Source organism: Loxodonta africana, chromosome 7, assembly GCF_030014295.1.
Source record: "Loxodonta africana isolate mLoxAfr1 chromosome 7, mLoxAfr1.hap2, whole genome shotgun sequence".
NCBI classification, from domain to species: domain Eukaryota; kingdom Metazoa; phylum Chordata; class Mammalia; order Proboscidea; family Elephantidae; genus Loxodonta; species Loxodonta africana.
Genome location: NC_087348.1, coordinates 46,042,978 through 46,052,634, shown reverse-complemented (window position 1 = coordinate 46,052,634; position 9,657 = coordinate 46,042,978).

The window sequence follows — 9,657 nt, the reverse complement described above, 5'->3', positions numbered from 1 at the left end:
CTTGCGTAATGTTCCATTGTGTATGTGCCATAATTTCTTTCCTATTCTATTTCTATTTCTAGCTTTTTAAGAAGGCTCCATATTGTTTTCCACAGTGATTGTGCCATTTTACACTCCCACGACCAGTGCATAAGAGTTTCAGTCTCCCCACAGCCTCTCCAATGTTCGTTATTTTTCTGTTTTTTTCTTTTTTGGCTAGTGACAGTAATGTTGGAGTGAAGTTGCATCTCATTGTTTTGATTTTCATTTCTATAATGGCTAATGATCAGTGGCATTTCCTCATGTGTCTGTTAGCAGTCTGAATGTCTTATTTGGTGAAGTATTTGTTCATATCCTTTGCCCATTTTTTAATTGAATTATTTGTCTTTTTGTTGTTGAGTGTTGAAGTATTCTGTAGATATTAGAGATTAGATATTTTAGGATATACTGTAGCCAAAATTTTTTCCCAGTCTGTAGATTCCCTTTTCACTCTTTTGGTGAAGTCTTTTGATGAGTATAAGTGTTTAATTTTTAGGGCTCCCAGTTATCTAGTTTATCTTTTGGTGTTTGTGCATTGCTGGTTGTGGTTTGTACCCTATTTATGCTATATATTAGGGCCCCTAGCATTGTCCCTGTTTTTTCTTCCATGATCTTTATCATTTTATATGTAGGTTTTTGATCCATTTTGAATTAGTTGTTATGTATGGTGTGAAGTGTATGTCTTGTTCCTTTTTTTTTTTTTTACAGATGGACATACAGTTTTCCCAGCACTATTTGTTAAAAACACTGTCCTATTCCCATTTAGTGAACTTTGGTCCTTTGTCAAAAAGCAGCTGATTTATGTCTGGATTCTTGATTCTGTCCCATTGGTCTGTCTTTGTACCAATATCAGGCTATTTTGACTACATTGACTGTATAGTAAGTTCTGAAATCAGGTAGTGTAAGGTTTTCTACTTTGTTCCTTTTTTTCAGTAATGCTTTGTTTATCTGGGGCCTCTGTCCTTTCCATAAAAAGTTGGTGATTAGTTTTTCAATCTCATTAAAGAATGCTGCTGGTGTTTGGATCATGATTGCATTATATCTATAGATTGCTTTGGGTAGAATTGACATTTTCACAACGTTGAGTCTTCCTATCGATGAGCATGGTATGTTTGTCCATTTATGTAGGCCTCTTTTGGTTTCTTGTTATGGTGTTTTGCAGTTTTCTTTGTATGGGTCTTTTAAGTCCCTGGTTAGATGTATTTGACAGAGCCATTGGGTGGGGGTGGGGTGTACCTGGAGTGGCAGTGGGCCAGTAGCTCTCTAGCCATAGCAGCATGGTGGAGGTTTGGCAGAAGACAGGGAGGTGGTGTATGGGGCTTGGTGGGAGGGAGAAAGAAAAGGGAGAAAAGGAATAAAGAAAAAACAAATAAAAAAATATGATGTGGCAGGAGCTGGTGGGTGTGTGTGGGGCAGACCTAGGGGCCAGAAAGGAGTGAGGGTAGGTGAGGTATGGGGCTAGGTGGGGAGAGAAAGGAAAAAGAAAAAAATGAAGGAAAAACTGCCGGCGTGGTGAGAGTCGGCTGATGGGAACAGGGTGGACCTGGGCTGGTGGTGGGCTAGGGACTTTCTAGCCACTCTGAAATGGTGGAGGTTCAGTGGGAGGTGGAGGGGGGTTGCATACTGGGCTATGTGGGAGGAAGAAAGAAAAGGGAGAAGGGGAAAAAAAGAAATCAGACAAAAATGATGGCATGGTGGGAGCTGGCAGATGGGGTTAGGGCAGAACCAGAGTGATGACGGGCTGGTGGCTCTGTGCTGTGGTGGTGTGGCGAGGCCTTCAGGAAGCAGGAGAGGTTATATATGGGGCTAGGTGGGAGTCAGAAAGAAAAAGAAGAAAGAGGGAAAAAAGAGCCATATGTCAGGAGGGGCAGAGGCGGGCTGGGGCTGGCTGTAGGGGCTGGAGGAATTCTTGCTGCTACTCACCCTAAGGATGAGGGATGGAAAAACATGTTTCTCTGGTTCCTGGGTGCTCTGTCTCCTGTTGGGAGCTCCTTAAAGTTGCCTTCCCGTACTCCCTGTTCTGGGTCATTATAACTATGCTTCAAGATGGCAACGTTGTGCCGTATTATGTTAGTTGGCAGTGGACCTCCTCTCCATATCTCTCCTTATTCTCTGTTTTCCATCAATTTCTTCTTCCATTAAGTGTTTGATCTAGCTCTTTATCCCTTCCTTTTTTTTTTTTTATGATGGTTTCCAGGACTGACATTGTTTTTTTTTGCTGCAGAGGGACAGTATGGTGTGGCTGTCTAGGGTACCATGTTGGCTCTGCCTTCTTAATAAGGTTTTGAAGTTTTACAATTAAAGAAAGGCCAGACCTTTCAGACCTCAGGCCAGTGGACTGCATAGTTTAATGATGAGCTATTAAAATAACCACTAACATCACTTTTGCTATTGCTGTGTACCAGGCACTAGGCTAAGTGCTTTATATACATCACATCATTTAATTCTTCAAACACACTATGAGATGTGTGTTATTGTTAGCCACATTTTACGGGACGATGTACCACGATTCAGAAGATTAGTGAGGTCAGACATGTGGACATTAGATGGCATAATTGAGATATAGCCAGCTCTGTCCCACTCCAGAGACTGTCCTCTTAAACCACAGTTACAAGCTGTCTTCTGTCTTGCAGAAATCTTCAATGACATCATTAAGGGAATCACTTACTCTGTACACATTCCTGGCCATCTGGTTGCTGGTAACCTAACCTGACATTTTCTGAGGTGAATAGGTTTGGGATGATTCCATGAAGCTTTGGAGACTTGGTTGTGGTCTTCGCCAACATCAAGAGGTTGTTTCACAATAAGAATAGGCTTGTCACAGGGACAGGTTACCCAATAAGCAAGGTACACACGGGCTTACTTGTGTTTACTTATTAATCTGTAGTGCACAATTTCACATGAGTTTCACCATGTCTTTGATGATGTGCAAAACAGGTGAAATTATGCATGACAGATTAGTAAGTAAGCACAAATAAGCCCATTCGTACCTTGCTTAGTAGTTAATCTACCCCTGGTCTTGTGTGACTTTATTATCAATGTTGTTTTGGGTTTCAAACTTAGCCAGTACAAGTCTAAACTTGTAGCTCCTTTTAAATAGTACCTGGAAATGTAGAACCTCATCTGAGGGTTGTGGGAAATGCCGGTTCAATTGTTGTTGTTAGTTTCCTTTGAGTCAGCCCTGGATTCATGGACATGGGACAATGGAACAAAATGCTATTGGTCCTGTGCCATCCCTGTGATCAGTTATGGATCAGACCACTGTGATCAACAGGGTTTTCACTAGCTGATTTTCAGAAGTAGAATTCCAGGCCTTTGTTACTAATCCATCTTAGCCTGGAAGCTCTGTTGAACCCTGTTCAGAATCATAGCAACATACAAGCCTCCACTGATAGACGAGTTGTGGCTGTACACGAGGTACATTGGCCAGGGATCAAACCCAGGTCTCCCAAATGGAAGGCAAGAATTCTACCACTGAACTACCACTGCCCTCAATTTGGTTTAATTGGCAATAGATAACCGGAAATTTTATTCCATTGGAAGAATACCTTCTTTATCGACCTTATATAAATACAAAGGGAGCAGGTTCATTTAATTTCACCAAATTAATTTCATTTTTAAAAGGAGAATAGAATGTAATTATAAACATGTATCTTATTAGCTAAATCTTATGCAGCCTCCTGATGAAGTCATTATAATTTAGGACAGCAAGACGTAAGTTTGTTAGCAGTAGCCTGCCCATATTATGATGCCAAAATACAGCAATTAATACTTCAACATAAAATACCAAGAAGTGAACACAGGCACCCAAATATAAGAGACTAATCATTTAGGTATTGAAAATGGGACATGGAGACCAGTTAATTGCCAGGATATGAAAGTCAGCGGTCTAATCCGATTAAATATGTAAATGGGGTAGTGGTGCTCATTTTCACTGTTCTTTTGAGCTAATAATTAAATGATGGATTTAGAATTTAATTGCTAGGTAGTCGACTGCTTATCCAAAAAACTCTGCCTCCTTCACCAGCTGTATCCAGCACTTACAAGTTCCCTGGACTATCTCTTTACTGACTAGGACTTGGAGAATGCAAGAGGAAATTTATACCATAAATAAACAAGCTCTTTCCCTGGGCTTCTCTCTGACATGACAGTCAAAATGAGAGAATATTTCCCCTTGAGGATAGTAGTATATATTGCTACTTGACTTGTAATAAGTGTCAGGAGAATCGCACTGGGGGAGAAATGAAAACTAAACTTCAGCAGTCCTGTGCCTGTTAGGGAAGCAATGTCTGGGTAACCTGAGGATCTCGTTTGTAATGAAAAAAGTCTCCCCCTGCCTGTGTCAGCCTACAGCCCCTTCTACCTCTTTCAGCTCCCATAGAGAACTTTTCTTTACCAGTGCTCCCAGGACATCTCTTCCGTTGTTGTCTTGGCTTATTTAACTTACTGCATTACTCAAGCCCCATTTCCCTAGATGTCTATAAGATGAGAGCCACGGGTGTTGTGTGATACCTTAGTGTTCCTGCTAGTATTTGGGTGGTATGTGTCTCTATAGACTTATGCTAACATGTTGTGGGGTGGGTTACCTAGATGTCGTCCTGCATCTGAGTTCTATCACAGGCAGGCAGAAAGAATGACTGGATAGCACCCCAACTAGATATGATCTTTTCTTCTGTTGGATGAGTCCATGGGTGGTGCAAATGGTTAGTGCACTTGGCTGCTAACCAAAAGGTTGGAGGTTCGAGTCTACCCAGAGGTGCCTCACAAAAAAGGCCTGGTGATCTCATCCTGAAAAATCAGCCATTGAAAACCTTATGGAGCACAGTTCCACTCCAACATCATGGGTCACCATGAAATGACTTGATGGCAAATGGTTCAATAACGTTAGAGCATGGTGTTTGTAAATATCATGTTATTTGTTTAAATCATCCTTGAATGCTCCTATGTGCCTAATATAAGGCCTTACACATAACAGCAGCTCATAAAGGGATACAGAGTACAGAGTTAAGTCAACAAATACATAGTAAAGGGAAATACAAAATTCTGTTTTCTTAATAGGCATTGGTCAAAATTAAAGGAAATTACTAATAAAGATTGTTTTATATTGAACTCAGCAATAGCAACTGAAAGACAATGGAAAATTTAGAGTCAATTAACTTGTCTTTTTACTTCCTTAATTTTTTGTTTTCTAAAGTAGAACATGCATCGTTTAGGGAGCACTGAGCTTCTGTTTATGATAATGAAAAGTTTGGCAATGGATATTGGTGATGGTTGCACATGTTACATATAGTTGGTGTCACTGAATTGTACACATGAAAAATATTGAATTGACAAATGATATGTTATATATATTTTTGCAACAATAAAAAAGAGAAAAGTAGAACAAGGATATGGCAAGAAATTCAGATAATGAAAACCGACACGTATATGCTCACATTTGTGTGGGATCTTGGTTGAAGAGGACATTTTATTAACCACTTGTCAATATTGCCTTATTTTAGTGTAAATACACTTAAAAGCGTTTTGTACATTTAAACATAAATGCTACCTCCAATTCTATATAGTGAGGGCTGTAGAACAGTCTTATACATGTGGACCTTGCTGGATGGAATACACAGGAATCAAATCGAGTGCAACTGTGGAAAAAGACAATGGAGAAGTTCAATATCATCAGTCAAAATATAGGCCAGGGGCCAGCTGCGGAACAGACCATCCATTGCTCATAGGGAAATTCAAGTTGAAGCTGAAGAAAATTAAAACAAGTCTGTGAGAGCCAAAATACAACCTTGAGTATATCCCACCTGAATTTGGAAACCATCTCAAGGATAAATTTTACTCACTGAACACTAATGACTGAAGGCAATACGAGTTGTGGGATGACATCAAGGATGTCTACATGAAGAATGCAAAAGGCCATTAAAAAAATAGGAAAGAAAGAAAATACCAAAATGGATGTCAGAAGAGACTCTGAAACTTGCTCTTCGATGTAAAAGAATGGAAGAAATGATGAAGTAAAAGAGCTAAACAGAAGATTTCAAAGGGCATCTCAGGAAGACAGATTAAAGTACTACAATGAAATGTGCAAAGACCTGGAGTCAGAAAACCAAGAGAGAAGAACACACTTGGCCTTTCTCAAGGTGCAAGAAGTGAAAAAAAAAATTCAAGCCTTCAGTTGCAATACTGAAGGATTGTACTGGGAAAATATTAAATGACACATGAAGCATCAAAAGAAGATGGAAGGAACACACAGAGTCACTGTACCAAAAAGCATAGGTCAACATTCAACCATTTCAGGAGGTAGGATATGATCGAGAACTAATGGTCCTAAAGGGAGAAGCCCAAGCTGCTCTGAAGGCATTAGTGAAAAACAAGGCTCCAGGAACTGACAGAATACTAATAGAGATGTTTCGAAAAATAGATGCAGCACTGGAAGCGCTCACTCATCTATGCCAAGAAATTTGGAAAACAGCAACCTGACCAACTGACTGGAAGAGATCCATATTTGTGCCCATTCCAAAGAAAGGTGATCCAAATGAATGTGGAAATTATGAAATAATATCATTAAAATTACAGACAAGTAAAATTTTGCTAAAGATAATTGAAAAATAGTTGCAGCAGTACATCAAAAATGAACTGCCAGAAATTCAATCCCTATTCAGAAAAGGATGTGGAACAAGTTATATCATTGTTGATGTCAGATGGATCCTGGCTGAAAGCAGACAATATCAGAAAGATGTTTACCTGTGTTTTATCACTATGCAGAGGCATTAGAATGTGTGGATCATAACAAATTATGGATAACATTTCAGAGAATTGGAATTGCGGAACACTAAATTGTGCTCATGAAGAACCGGTACATAGATCAAGAAGCAGTCATTTGAACAGAACAAGGGGATTCTGCATGGTTTAAAATCGGAAAACATGTGTGTCAGGGTTGTATTCTTTCACCATACTTATTCAATCCGTATGCGGAAAAAATAATTTGAGAAGCCAGACTATATGGAGAGGAATGCTGCATCAAGATTGGAGGAAGATGTATTAACAACCCGTGACATGCAGATGACACAACCTTGCTTGCTGGAAGTCAAAGGACTTAAAGTACTTACTGATGAAAGTCAAAGACTGTAATCTTCAGCATGGATTACACCTCAACATAAAGAAAACAGAAATCCTCACAATTTGATCAAAGAGCAACACCATGGTAAATGGAGCACATGTTGAAGTTGTCGAGGCTTTTATTTTACTTGGATTCACAAGCAACGCCCATGGAAGCAGCAGCAAGAAATCAAAGGATGTACTGCATTGGGCAAATCTGCTGCAAAAGACCTCTTGAAAGTGTTAAAAATCGAAGATGTCACTTTAAAGACTAAGGTGTGCCTGACTCAAGCCATGGTATTTTCGGTCGTCTCATATGCATGTGGAATTTAGACAATGAATCAGGAAGGCTGAAGAAGAATTGATTCCTTCAAATTATGGTGTTGGCAAAGAATATTGAATGTACCATGCACTGCCAGAACAAACAAATCTGTCTAAGAAGAAGTATAGCCAGAATGCTCCTTAGAAGCCAGGATGGCAAGATTTCATCTCAAGTAATTTGGACATGTTATCAAGAGGAACCAGTCCCTGGAGAAGAATGTCATGCTTGATAAAGTAGACGGTCAGTGAAAAAGAGGAATATCCTCAATGAGATAGATTGAGACAGTGGCTGGATATGGGGTCAAGCATAGCAAAGATTGTGACGGTGGTGCAGGACCAGGCAATATTTCATTCTGTTGTACATAGGTTCACTGTAAGTTGGAAATGACTCAAGGACATCTAACAACAACAACATGGTATACTGGGAGTCCCTGGGTGGCATAAATGCTTAAGTGCTCGGCTAGTAGCTGAAAAGTTGGCAGTTCGCACTCACTCAGAGAAGCCTTGGAAGATAGGCCAACAGATTTGCTTCTGAAAAATCAGTCTTGAAAACCCCGTGGAGCAGTCCTGCTCTGCACACATGGGGTCACTATGAGTCTGAATTGACTTGACTAACAACAACATGGTATACTGAAGGCACTCAAAGACTATTGCTATTTTTTTTTTTAATAGACTTTATACTTCAGAGCATTCTTAGGTTTATAGAAAACTGTGTAGAAAATACATTGACTTTTCACATATATCCACTCTCCCTTGTACACAGTTTCTCCTGTTATTAACATCTTGAATTGGGGTGCTGTATTTGTTACAACTGACAAATATCGATACATTTTTATTGACTAAAGTCCATAATATACATTAGGGTTCACTTTTTGTGTGGTGCAGACTCCTGGGTTTTGCAAAAGCATAATGTCCTGTGTCCACCATTACAGTTATCATACAGAATAGTTTCACTGCCTTGTACTCCACTTATTCATCCCTCATCCCTCTCTCCTTCCTCCTTAAACTCTGGAAACCACTGCTCTGTAGTTTTTTTTTTTTTTTTTAACCTTTTCCAGAATCTCATACAGCTGGAATCATATCGTATGTAGCTTTTTTAGTCTGGTTTCTTTCACTTAGCAATATGCGTTTAAGGTTCCTCCATATTGTTTTATAGATTGATATCTTATTTCTTCATCTTGTTAAATAATACTCCATTGTATGGATGTATCACATATTGTTTACTTTTATTTTCATTCTCTTAACAGTTTCTTTCTCAGAGCAAAGTTTTTAATTTTAATAATTTTGATTTATTGATTTTTTTCTTTTGTGGACATTATTATTCTCTCGTAAGGTATTTGACCAGGAGTATTTTTTTTTTTTTTTTATAGACCATAGAGGGTTGGAAGTTAAGTGATGGTATTTAGGTGGAGGATGACCACATATAATACGTTAAGACATGGGGTCACATGGTTAGACAAAGATTAAATGAAGGCAGAACACAGAATTCCACCTGACTTTGTCTCTAGCATCTTGACTATTGTGAAGGCTCTCTAATTATGGATCCACCTCCTTAATAATCTTGAAAATTATCAGAAGGTGATGTAGCCTTGAAATCCAGCTGTGTCCCTTATCAGGTGTATGACCCTGGGCAAGTCATGGAACCTCACTGAGCCAAAGTTTCCTCATTTCTAAAAATACGGTTTAGGGATAATTTACTCAAAGCATGATTGTAAATGCAAGATATAAGAGCATGGAGCAAAGCACCTTACACATAGTAGACACTCAATTCAATTTTATAGATTCTGAATAGGAATTCATTTACTTCATCACTGAATTACCAGTAATGTTCGTGATTATATGAGCAGCCAAATTGACCTGGGGGGTTTTAATATAAGAATAAATACAGAAATGCTCAGTTTGTCATACATAAACTCATTTAGTTTATTGCAAGGTAGTCATGGCAAGACATGCATTTAGCATTGGAGAATCAAAATTAACAATTACAATGTTAATTTAAACATTAGAATCTAAATCTTTAGGCTGCAGGCTTTTACCTTTACAAGTGGTCTTGAGAAGGAGACTTGACCACCCTTTGAACTCAGAGGAGGTCCTCTGTAACTAGGGTCCAAGGTCGGTTGTGTAGAGCAGTATCTCACAGGCTTCCAGTCTTAAGACAGAGAGCCAGAGAGAACTTTTGCTTCTGTCTTCTTCACCAAAAATTAACAGATATTCATGAGTTTA